The sequence below is a fragment of the Bison bison genome, unplaced genomic scaffold (assembly GCF_000754665.1).
Source record: "Bison bison bison isolate TAMUID 2011002044 unplaced genomic scaffold, Bison_UMD1.0 scf7180017864472, whole genome shotgun sequence".
Classification (NCBI taxonomy): domain Eukaryota; kingdom Metazoa; phylum Chordata; class Mammalia; order Artiodactyla; family Bovidae; genus Bison; species Bison bison.
Window position 1 is genome coordinate 567,377 of NW_011495033.1, and position 13,305 is coordinate 580,681.

The 13,305-nt window shown below is 42.8% G+C and overlaps 1 protein-coding gene across 3 annotated transcripts in view; it reads left to right on the forward strand.

Annotated features, from left to right (window-relative positions):
• The first annotated feature begins 7,996 nt into the window (after positions 1-7,996).
• Positions 7,997-13,305, forward strand: part of METTL16 (methyltransferase like 16) — a 69,370-nt gene continuing 64,061 nt past the window's right edge. For all 3 annotated transcript variants that reach the window (XR_827156.1, XR_827157.1, XM_010861311.1), the window contains exon 1: positions 7,997-8,131. The gene's annotated coding sequence lies outside the window, so the exon portion shown is untranslated. The remainder of the gene's footprint in view (positions 8,132-13,305) is intronic.

The window sequence follows — 13,305 nt, forward strand, 5'->3', positions numbered from 1 at the left end:
CCATGGGGTTGCAAGAGTCGGACACGACTGAGCGACTGAATTGAGCCTGGATGAAAAGCCAGAATCCTAGCCAGGGTTAGAGGCTAGAAGCTATTTTCCCCTGGATCTTTGTCCCCAGTGAAAAATGCATTTATCATGGAGGCAAAACTGTAAATGCAGGTACAAAGTTTATTTCTAGACACATAGCAGACAAGTGGGAGAGCACATGGAGAAACAATTTGTTAAGACAGAAGCAAGACAAAGATGCACACCTGGAGAGAAAGGGTATGGATGTCCCCTCCATACCCTGAGGAGTGAGGAGGAGCACCGTAAAGAGGCTGTTAAGGCATTTATACAGGTCAGTTCTTCTGGGCCTTTGTCTTCCTTCAGGCCAATTAGCTGGCTTCTTTTCCCCTGGGATCCTCTTCTGGGTGTGCATGCACCCCTCTGCCAAGATGGATCATGAAGTGAAGGCTTCTGGGAGGAGCAAGACTCCTGATGGCCTGGCATTATCCCTTGACTTTTTACCTACAGGGCATCTTTCTGCATGTGTATAGTGTCTTCCTTGTCCCCAAAGAGGGAGGGGTGGAGAGCCCTTAATCCTTTACTCAAACAGGGTTTTGCCCCTCTTTGTCCTTGCTATGACTACTACCTTAATGTGTTTACAAGAGACAAACACTGGCTATTTACCCTGTTTCTGTTGTTACATCCATTTTGGAGGTCAAACAGGAGGCTAATTGTAAATGCCTTAACTGGAGCCCATCTATCTCTTGTCTCAGGAAATGCTAACAACTGTTAAGTATCCAGCTTGAAGCCCACTTCTTCATGCCTCCTGAAATGCAAAAAGGAGGCCAGTTGTAAATGTCTAACCTGGAGTCTATCTCCCCTCAGCTTGATTTCCTTGCTGTCCAAGGGACTCTCAAGAGTATTCTCTGGCAACACAATTCAAAAGCATCAATTCTTCAGTGCTCAGCCTTCTTCACGGTCCAATTCTCACACCCGCACGTGACTACTGGAAAAACCACAGCTTTGACTATGTGAACCTTTGTCAGCAAACTGATATCTCTGCTTTTTAACACACTGGTCTAAGTGTTGTGTGCTGGTGGACAATGTCAGAGCACACTCATTGCTCTTCCCTCTTCTGAGCCTCACACTATCCTTGGGAAGTAGGTATGGCTAATGCTGTAATTCTCATTTCACAGGTGAGAAAAACGAGGTTCAGAGCCAGAAGTTAGGTGGAACCCAGCCTTGCCTGCTTTCTGAGGCCAGCCTTCCTAGAGCTCCTGCACCAGGCTTGTAGCAACTGATGCCAGGAGGGCTGGCATTCCTCCTGCTTTTCCTTTTGCCTGCTGCAGATTTCAGGGCTGCAGGGTGCAAAGAGGGGGCCCTGGACTGGTGACTACAGTCAATAGTAGGTGGAATGTTGGTAAAGATATTAAAATAGAGCAAAGTTGTCATTTAATACCAGTTCAAGCTTGATTCAATGCAGGTGTACTTGCCAACCCTTTATAGGGCTATGTACTTGGGGAGGAGGGTGAGCTGATGAATGAGACATAGGACTTGCACTCAGGGAGCCAAAACTTGGTAGGACATTAGCTTTAATATTTATATTTATTTATTTGGCTGTGCTGGGTCTTAGTTGCAGCACTCAGGATCTTTAGTTTTGGTATCCCAACTCTTAGTTGTGAAATCCAGTTCCCTGACCAGGGATCAAATCCAGGCCACTTGCACTGGGAGCATGAAGTCTTAGCCCCTAGACCACCAGGTAAGTCCCAGGACATTAGGTTTATATATAGGATATTTAGGAGCTCAAGAGGTTTATCTAAAAACAGCGATTCTCAACCAAAGGTACACAGCATACCTGTGGAGATTTTTAAGAATATCTGTGCAGAATATTGCTGTCAGTCACACCTCAGACACACTGGGTTAGAATTTCCTGGAATGGGATCAAAGTATATGGATTTAAAAAAAAGCTTTCCCTGGATTCTGATGTACATGCCTACATAAGACCTGTTGCTCTAATACGGTTTTTATTTTTTAACGATATATGGAATTCCCTGACAACCCAGTGGTTAGGACTCCGCCCTTCAACTGCCAGGGGCCTGGGTTTCATCCCTGGTGAGGTAACCAAAACTCCCCAAGCTGTGTGGTGGGGGTAAGGGTTGAGGGGGGAGATAAATAGTCACTGGACCTCCAGGGAAGTCCCTGTGCTAAATGTTTTATATATATATTTTAATTTACTTCTCACAGCAACCCTGTGAGATTTGCACAATGAGCAAATCAAGGCTTGAATAGTTTGAATTATCCATAATCAAAGGGTTAGTAAGCGGTGGGGGCAGAATTAAGGCTTTAATTTAAATCCCTGTCTGCAGAGCTATGATCTTTCTGGTTTGACCCACAGAGGAGCTGGCAATCTGTGTGATGCTAACAGAGAAATTCACCAGCAATCCACTTTCAACTTTACTAGTCATACCTCCAAGGCCATCTTCTGTTTTTACCTTTCCAGAAGCAAGCACTAGATAATTTAAAATTAAAAAGTCACTACCAACTAAAGACATAAAACTTTCTGTAGTATTCTGTTCCACCAGGGGACCCAGTGAACCATACCTTCCAGTACTGGAAGATACCCTGACACAGTCCCCTACTCCTGAATTTGGGCTGGCCCTTTGATTTGCTTTAACCAATTGAATATGGGAAAGCACCAGTCCTGAGGCTATCTTGCAGCTTCCACTTTTGCCTTTTTTGGAAAGCCACCATGGGGGGCTTCCTTGGTGGCTCAGAGGTAAAAAAAAAATCCACCTGAAATGCAGGAGCCACAGGAGACACGGGTTTGATCCCTGGGTCAGGAAGATCCCCTGGAGGAGGGCATGGCAACCCACTCCAGCATTCTTGCCTAGAGAAACCCATGGACAGAGGAGCATAGTGGGCTATAGGCCATAGGGTCGCAAAGAGTTGGACATGACTGAAGCAACTCAGCATGTACACACGCAATCCAACATGTAAGAAATCTGGCTATTGTGTTGGACAGATTATGTGGAAAAGTCACATGGAGAAGGAGAGAATTTAAGTCTGCAGGAAGACAGAGGCCCAATCATTCTTGTTGAACCAGTCCCCAGCTGATGCTATGACCTACAGTAAGGCCAGCAGAAAAATGGCAGGGCTAATCCCAGACTAGATTTAATAGTGAGCTAATTACATGGTTGTTTTAAAACTTTTTTTTTTTAAACTCTCACTGTTTTTATTTTCAGTTATGCTTCTTTCTAGTTTTATTTATATACATACACACATTTTTCACAGTTGATTTCCCAGGCTATTGATAATCCCTTTTCCTCCACAGTTAACACTAGAACATAAACATTTTTCCCACAACATTTTAAAACATTCTAAGAACACTGTTTTCATGGCTGCATTACCGTGTTCTACCTAACTGGTCTCCATTTACAACCAATCCAGTTCCCTTAGATAAAATATTTATGATGATATTTTAATTTGAATTTCTTTAAGATCGATTTGTTGTTGTTGTTTAGTTGCTAAGTTGTGTCTGACTCTTTTGCAGCCCCGTGGACTGTAGTCCACCGGGCTCCTCTATGAATGAGATCTGCCAGGCAAGAATGCTGGAGTGGTTTGTTTTTTTTTTAAACAATTCTATTTATTTACGGCTGTGTTGGGTCATCGTTGCTGTGCACTGGCTTTCTCTAGTTGTGGGCAAGTGGGGGCTATTCTCTAGTTGCCTTGCATGGGTGTGTCATTGCAGTGGCTTCTCTTGTTATAGAGCACGGGCTCTAGGGTAGATAGACTTTAGTCGTTGCTATTCCTGGGCTCTGGAGCACAGCCTCAAATAGTTGTGATGCACAGGCCTACTTGCTTCCTGGCATGTGGGATCTTCCTGGATCAGGGATGGAACTCATGTCTCCTGCTCTGCCAGGTCGACTCTTCAGCACTGAGCCACCAGGAAAACCAGGGTTATTGTTGGTGGATAACCAAGAACAATCTGTTGTATAGCACATGGAACTCTGCTCAATGTTCTGTGCCAGCCTGGATGGGAGAGGAGGTGTGGGGGATACTGGATACATGTATATGTGTGGCTGAGTCCCTTCTCTGTTCACCTGAAAGTATCACAACATTGTTAACCAGCTATACCCCAATATAAAGTGTTTTTGGTGTTAAAAAGTTTATGTTTTGGGGTGTTTTGTTACACGACAAATAATGAAAGCACTTCCTCACCTCTCCTCTAGTGACAACTGGTACATTCAGCTATGCATGAAGCTGAAGTCTTCACTATTTTTCTCAATTGTATTATTAATACAACAGTTTGCCAGAAGCTTTCACATTAATTACTAGGGCCCAAGAATGCTTTTTTCAAAAGAAAGAGGTGCTAGGTAGGGGTCCAGAAGCTCAGGCTTTGACCCTAGTTTTGTTACTAGCTGCATGCCTTTTGAAAGCCATTTATCTTTTTGTCTCAATTGTAAAATGGGGGGACGAATGCTCACTCTACTTACCAGAGGGTAAAAATTAGTAAAGCCGAGTTGAAAAGTAAAACGAATTTTCAAAAGATACAAACATCTCAATATAAAAAAACCCAAACAACCCAGTCAAAAAATGGGCAGAAGATCTAAATAGACATTTCTCTAAAGGATACATACAAATGGCAAACACACACACACACACACACATGAAAAGATTATCAACACCACTAATTACTAAAGAAATGCAAATCAAAACTAAATGAGGTATCAGATGGCCATCATCAAAACATCTACAAACAATAAATGCTGGAGAGGGTGTGGAGAAAAGGGAACCCTCCTACACTGTTGGTGGTAATGTAAATTGGTACAGCCACTACGGAAAACAGTATGGAAGTTCCTAAAAGAAAAAAAACCCACTAAAAATAGAGTTACAATATGATCCAGCAATCCCACTCCTAGGCATATATCCAGAGAAAGTTAATTTGAAAAGATACATGCACCCCCAGTGTTCATTGCAGCACTTTTTAAAATAGCCAGGACATGGACACAACCTGTGCCCATCAACAGAGGAATGGATACAGAAGAGGTTGGGAACTTCCTTGGTGGTTCTATGATTGAGACTTCTTCCAATGTAGAGTGTGTGCATTTAATCCCTGATCAGGGAACTAAGATCCCACATGCTTCATGGCCAAAAAACCACAACATAAACAACAGAAGCAATATTGTAACAAATTCAGTGAAGGCTTTAAAAATGATACACAAGAAGACTAGTACATATACACAAGGGACTATTACTCAGTCATAAAAAGAACAAAATAATGTTATTTGCAGCAACATAGATGGATCTAGAGATTGTCATAATGAAGTCAGAGAAAGAATATGATATCACTTAAATGTGGAATATAAAAATACAGTACACATAAATTTATGTACACAACAGAAATTAGCATTGCAGATGGAAAAAACAAATTTATGGTCACTGTGGAGAAGGCAATGGCACCCGACTCCAGTACTCTTGCCTGGAAAATCCCATGGACGGAGGAGCCTGGTGGGCTGCAGTCCATGGGGTCGCTAAGAGTCAGACATGACTGAGCGACTTCACTTTCACTTTTCACTTTCATGCATTGGAGAAGGAAATGGCAACCCACTCCAATATTCTTACCTGGAGAATCCCAGGAACGGGGGAGCCTGGTGGGCTGCTGTCTATGGGGTTGCACAGAGTTGGACACGACTGAAGTGACTTAGCAGCAGAGAGAGAGGGGGAACAAACTGGGATATTGGGATTGACATATACACATTTTGTTGCTGTTCAGTCACTCAGCTGTGTCCGACTCTTTGCAACCCCACGGACTGCAACACATGAGGCTTCACTGAGTCAGTGATACTATCCAACCATCTAATCCTCTGTTGTCCCCTTCTCCTGCTTTCAATCTTTCCCAGCATCAGGCTCTTTCCCATTGAGTCAGCTCTTTGCATCAGGTGGCCAAAGTATTGGAGCTTCAGCATTAGTCCTCCCAATGAATATTCAGGACTGATTTCCTTTAGGATTGACTGGTTTGATCTCCTTGCAGCCCAAGGAATGCTCAAGAGTCTTCTCCAATGCTACAGTTCAAAAGTATCAATTCTTATTTAAGCGTTCAACCTACTTTATGGTCCAATTCTTACATCCATACATGACTATTGGAAAAACCATAGCCTTGACTATACAGACTTTTGTCGGCAAAGAAATATCTCTGCTTTTTAATATGCTGTCTAGGTTGGTCAGCAGGTTGGTCATAACTTTTCCTTCAAGGAGCAAGAGTCTTTTAATTTCACGGCTGCAGTCACCATCTGCAGTGATTACAGAGTCCAAAGGTCTGTCATTGTTTCCATTGTTTCCCCATATATTTGCCGTAATGGGACAAGTAATGGGACTGGATGCCATGATCTATTTTTTTGAATGCTGAGTTTTAAGCCAGCCTTTTCACTCTCCTCTTTCACTTTCATCAAGAGGCTCTTTAGTTCCTCTTTGCTTTCTGCCGTAAGGGTGGTGTCATCTGCATATCTGAAGTTATTGATATTTCTCCCTGCAATCTTGATTCCAGCTTGTGCTTCATCCAGCCCAGCATCTCTTGTGATATACTCTGCATATAAGTTAAATAAGCAGGGTGACAATATACAGCCTAGATGTACTCCTTTAACAATTTGGAACCAGTCTGTTGTTCCATATCTGGTTCTAACTGTTGCTTCTTGACCTGCATACAGGTTTCTCAGGAGGCAGGTCAGGTGGCCTGGTATTCCCATCTCTTTCAGAATTTTCCACAGTTTGTTGTGATCCATACAGTCAAAGGCTTTAGCATATGAAGCAGAAGTAGACTTTTTTCTGGAATTCTCTTACTTTTTCTATGATCCAACAGGTGTTGGAAATTTGATCTTTGGTTCCTGTGCCTTTTCTATAACCAGCTCGTACATCTGGAAGTTCTTGGTTCACGTACTGTTGAAACCTAGCTTGGAGAATTTTGAGCATGACCTTGCTAGCATGTGAAATGAGTGCAACTGTCCAGTAGTTTGAACATTCTTTGGCATTGCCCTTATTTGGGATTAGAATGAAAACTGACCTTTTCCAATCTTGTGGCCACTGCTGACTTTTCCAAATTTGATAATATATTGAGTGCAGCACTTTCACAGCATCATCTCTTAGGATTTGGTACGTATAGTCAAAGCTGTGGTTTTCCCAGTAGTCATGTACAGATGTGAGAGTTGGACCATAAAAAAGGTTGAACACCAAAGAATTGATGCCTTTGAACTGTGGTTCAACCTGAATATTCATCAGAAGGATGGATGCTGAAGCTAAAGCTCCAATACTTTGGCCACCTGATGCAAAGTGCCAACTCATTGGAAAAGACCATGATTCTGAGAAAGATTGAAGGCAGGAGGAGAAGGGGATGACAGAGGATAAGATGGCTGGATGGCATCATTGACTCAATGGACATGAACTTGAGCTAACTCAGGGAGATAGTGAAGGACAGGGAAGCCTGGTGTGCTGCAATCCATAGGGTCACAAAGAGCTGGACACAACCTAGCAGCAACAGAAGAATTCCAGCACCTCCACTAGCTGCTTGTGGCGATGCTTCCTAAGGCCAACTTGACTTTGCATGCCAGGATGTCTGGCTCTAGGTGAGTGATCACACCATTGAGGTTATCTGGGGTCATTAAGATTTTTTTTTTTTTTGGTATAGTTCTTCTGTATATTCTTGCCACCTCTGGCTTACACTACTATAGAAAAAATCAATAGATAACTAATAAGAACCTACAGCACAGAGACCGCTACTCAATACTCTGCAATGGCCTATATGCGAAAAAAATCTTAAAAAGAGTGGATATATTTATATGGATAACTGCTTCACTATGCTGTACACCCGAAACTAACACAATCTGAAAAAACTTGCTAGCACGCCCCCCCTCCCTCTAACAGAAAGAGCCGCAAACTCCAGGTCTCGCGACAGTTTCTTCTTTCTTCGGAAACTGCTACAGATCTCGCGATAATTACCTGTCCAATCACGAGGCTGAATGGAGGCCCAAGATGGCGGCGCACTGGGAGCGTAACATCTGCGTTTCTAGGATCTTCGCGCAGCGGGTGGTTAAGACTCTGGGGTTGTAGAGGTCCGCACTATACTAGTCGTCTGGCAGGAACTTTGACTTCAGAGGTGAGTCACTTAATATCACTCATATGGGTTGCGAGTCCACTTAACCTTTGTAGCACCCAGGTTCCCTATTCCCAGTTTCTGGGCCTGTGAGGTGCTGGCTTTGGGATCTAGGGAGAGAGACCTGATTGTGTGTGTGTGTGTGTGCGTGCGTGCGTGCGCGGGGGCGTCTGTGTGGTGGGGATGGGTGGGAGGAGTTGGCAAATAGAATGGAGACTGGTACTGAGAAGGAAAGACCCCCTAGGCGGAGGCGGTTTAGAGAGATCCAAAACTGAGGCGGGAAAACAATATGAGTGGGTAAGGTGAGCACGTGAAAGGAGTGGAAGAGATGGAGAACTGGCAGTGGCGGAACTGTGGAAAAAATCGGATTTATGAGAAAGGGAGACGAGAGAAAATAGAAATTAGAAGTGGTAGGGATCTGTGCAGAAGGAATTAAAAGTTCTGAGAGCAGAATTTATTTTACAGAATTATGTATTAAGTAACGAGTGATAGTTGAAGAGGAATATTGAGGGTCGGGAGGAACCAAGGAAACAGAAGCATGGAGATGGGAAAGATGAAAGAAAGTGGAAGCGTCAGCTTACTTAAATGAAGGTCTACCACTTTGGCGTTCTGCACTGACTTGGGTAACCCGGAAGAAAAAGGTTCAGTCCTAGGCCTGAACCTTTTAGAGACTCAAGATGGGGGCTGCTTATCAAGAATGAGAGTTCTGTGTTTTAAGTGCCCTGGACAGTGTAAGAGTTCCATTGTGCTTTCAACCAAAAAACACTTATTGCTTACCTACTCTCCAGGTCCTACTTTAGGCTCTGGGATATCGCAGTGAAAAAGATAGACAAAGTATTTTCCCTCATGAAGCTTACTGGCAAGGCAAATTTTAAAAAGTAAAATATATGGAATGTCAGATGGGCAAGTTCTCTGAAGAAGACTGAAGCAACTAAAGGAGACAAAGGGTTCACTCGCTGCTCATTTAAATGGGGGTACTCAGAAAAGGTCGGAGAAGGCAGTGGCACCCCACTCCAGTACTCTTGCCTGGAAAATCCCATGGACGGAGGGGCCTAGTAGGCTGCAGTCCATGGGGTCGCTAAGAGTTGGATACGACTGAGCGACTTCACTTTCACTTTTCACTTTCATGCATTGGAGAAGGAAATGGCAACCCATTCCAGTGTTCTTGCCTGGAGAATCCCAGGGACGGGGGAGCCTGGTGGGCTGCCGTCTATGGGGTCGCCCAGAGTTGGACACGACTGAAGCAACTTGGCACTTAGCAGAAAAGGTATCAGTAAGAAAGTGAGGTTTGATCAAAGACCTGAACAAGCTGAGGGTACCTTGCATGTATGTATTTCTGGGGGAAGAGCAACTCGTGCAGACCAGACAGCAAGTACAGAACCCCTGAGGCAGGAGTGTGCCAGACTTGGTAGAGAAACGACGAGGAAGCCTGTGTGGCTACAGCAGAATGAGCCAGAAAGAGAAAAGTGTGGAGAGAAGAGAGTGACAAGGCTGATGCCAGGTAAGGGCTGACACTCAGTTAAACTCTGAGGAATGGGGTAGATTTAGTTAAGAACCCGTTGCCTGTATAGGGAGCTCCTAGCAAAGAAGTGGCTTTATTGATTCGATGTGTATCTGTTCTGACCAAGAGGGTTGAATAATGGAGGGAGTGATTTTACCGTATCTGTAGTTTAATTTGTCCGTGTGTATTCAGAATGTCATGTGTGTTCTGTGATGTACACCGGACAGGGAGGAGAAAGTGGCAACAAAGGAGTTTGGAGGGATAGATTTATGTGTGGCTTGTTAATTATTTTGAGTTTCATCAGCCTAAAAGCTTTAGGAAGCTGCTGAAGGGATTTACCTAGGAATGTTCAGTTTTGCATTGGAGTGGGAGGAGGGGTATATTGTCACCAGGATGAAGTGGATTGTTAGGGCAAGAGTGGTTAGAGAGACATCAGTTAGAGGCTATTGTAGTCAGCCAAGAAAGAGATGATTATGATCTCTGGCCTAGAGATGTGGAGTTGCGAAGGGTGAAAAATGGATGAAAATGAAGTGAAAGTGTTAGTCGCTCAGTCGTGTCCAACTCTGTGACCCCATGGACTATAGCTTCCCAGGCTCCTGTGTCCATGGAATTGTCCAGGCAAGAATATTGGAGTGTCTGTAAAGCAATTATCCTTCCATTAAAAAATAAATGATTGAAATTAAAAAAATGAAATACAATAAAAATTCTGGAGAAAAAAAAAAAAGGATACTTTGGAAGTATCCTTTTGGAGAAGGAAGATATTTCCTTCTCCAAAAAATGGGCCAAGATATAATTAGGAGACAGAATAATCAGGACATAGTGTGTTTGAAATGGAGGAGGTGAGGTAGAAAAGGTGCTGAAGGTTTCTTGCTTTTGTGCCATGAGGAAGATCTTGGTGTCATTCAGCAAAATAGGGAAGATTAGAGGAGGACCTATTTGGGGTGGGTAGAAATGGTTTCATTTTGGACATGTTGTGCATGAAGTGCTTTTGAGCCTTTCAAGTGAGTGGTCTGGTGGGCAGTTAGCTGCATGATTTCTATTGTCTGCAATGAAGACAATTCTTTTTTGAAAATGGTTCTTAAATGTGAAAAGCTATCAAAAACCTGAGTGAGAGAGAGTGTTAACATTTATAACCATGTAAAGTTATATTTCTAACAAAGCCTGCAAAGGAAATGTGCTTACTGCTAGGAGATTCTATTGTTTAGTTGCTAAGTCATGTCGACTCTTGCAGCCTCTTGGATTGTAGCATTCACGCTTCTCTATCCATGTGATTTTTTAGGCAAGAATACTGGAATGGGTTGCCATTTCTGTCTCTAGTGGATCCTCCCGACCCAGGGATCCAACCCGTGTTTCCTTCATTGGCAGTGGGTTCTTTAGCACTGAGCCACCAGGGACGCCCTAAGAGTTTACAGTAGCTGCTATGGCTGACCTGGGGAAATTAAGGAAAGAAGGACCTTCGTGAAGAGGAGATGCTTGAATTGTGGTAGTAAGGATGAGTAGGAATTAATCAGGTGAAGAGGGGGAGGAAAGAACGTTATAGGCAAAAGGGGTAATCTGTGTAAAGACCCTATTGCCAGAGTAGAGGGAGAGAAAGAAGAGCAAGGGCGAGACTTCAGCTCATGCTGAAGCTGCACTGTGCTGGGTCTTATGTATATGCTGAAGTAATGTTTTTTGTTTTTCTCCTAAAAGTAAAGTTTTGAGCAAGTGGGCATGGGAGGAGGACACAGTGAGATTTGTGTTTAGAAATGATCCCTGCATGGTGGAAAAAGGCATGGAGAGAAAAAGCGTGGGTTCATGGAGACCAGTTAACGGGCTGCTGTAGCAGTATGGGCAGATTGTATGGGCTGCTATCGGTGAGCCTGGGGAGAAATAGATGGATCTGAGAGATATTTAGCAGGTAAAATCCATATGACTGTTAATTTTTGGAATACAAGAGGGATAGAGAACTATCAGATGACTCTTAGGATTCTGACTTACATAGTACCATTTAGATGAATGTGTGTTATGAAAAAAGTAGAAAATGCAGAATGATATAAAGAAAAGAAAAATCACCTACCATCTAGAGATATACACTAAATAAAATTACCAACTGCTTAGAGAGTTACTCAACTACTGCGGTGACTTTTCTTCTGGTTTTTATTTCTTGCTATAAATGTGTTAACTTTTTTCTTCTGTGTATTCTCAAGGAAAACGACATTTTTGTTTTCAATTGGTTTTAGCTACCTAGAAATGGCAAGACTGAAATTTATAAAAGAAGTTGGAATAGAAGATGTTTTTTGGTAGAGTTTGAAATCAGGAAGTTAAAAAAAGAAAAAGATGTTTTTTGGAACTCTAGTGACTTCAAACCTCTGACGGTAGTGTTCTTGGTGGTAGATTATATTGCCTTCTGCCACGCTGATGCTTTTATTATTTATTTATTTATTTGGCTGCACCAGGTCTTAGTTGCAGCATATGGGATCTAGTTCCCTGACCAGGGATTGAACTTGGGGCCCCTGCATTGGGAGCCTGGAGTCTTAGCCACTGGACCACTAGGGAAGTCCCACTTTGATGCTTTTAAAGGGTTTCAATTTTCTTCCCTGGGTTTAAAAGAAAAAGATTCATCATATGTTGCATATACGTTTTTTAAAATTGTGGTAAAATACATATAACAAAATTTACCATTTTAACCTTTTTTAAGTGTACCATTCAGTGGCTTTAAGTATATTCACAGTGTTGTGCAACCATTACTACCATCCATTTCTATGAGTTTTTCATCATTCTAAACACAAACCATATACCATTAAACAGTAATTCACCATTCCACCCTCCTCCCACTCCCAGTAACCTCTATTCCACTCTGTATGAATTTGCCTATTGTTGGCTCTTCATATAAGTGTAATAATAGAGTATTTGCCCTCCTGTGTGTGGCTTATTGCCCTTAGCATAATGTTTTTAAGGTTCATACATGTTGTAGTGTGTGTCTGAATTCATCCCTTTAGGGTTGAATAATATTCCAATGTATATACTTCCCACATTTTGATTATTTGTCTGCTTGTGGATATGTGAAGTTGCATCCCACCTTTTAACCATTGTGAATAACTCTGCCATGAACATTCAGTCAGTTCAGTTCAGTTGCTCAGTCATGTCCAACTCCTTGTGACCCTGTGGACTGCAGCCCACCAGGCTTCCCCAACTCCTGAGGCTTGCTCAAACTCAGGTCCATTGAGTCATTGGTACCATCCAACCATCTCATCCTCTGTCATTCCTTTCATTAAATCTTTCCCAGCATCAGGGTCTTTTCAAATGAGTCAGTTCTTCCCATTAGGTGGCCAAAGTTTTGGAGCTTCAGCTTCCTCATCAGTCCTTCCAATGAATATTCAGGACTGATTTCCTTCAGGATTGACTGGTTTGATCTCCTTGCTGTCCAGGGGACACTCAAGGGTCTTCTCCAACACCACAGATCAAAAGCATCAATTCTTTGGCTCTCAGCTTTCTTTATGGTCCAACTCTCACATCCATATATGACTACTGGAAAAACCATAGCTTTGACTATGCAAACCTTTGTTGGCAAAGTAATGTCTCTGCTTTTTAATATGCTGTCTAGGTTGGTCATAGCTTTTCTTTCAAGGAGCAAGCGTCTTTTAATTTCATGGCTGCAGTCACCATCTGCAGCGATTTTGGAGCCCAAGAAAATAAA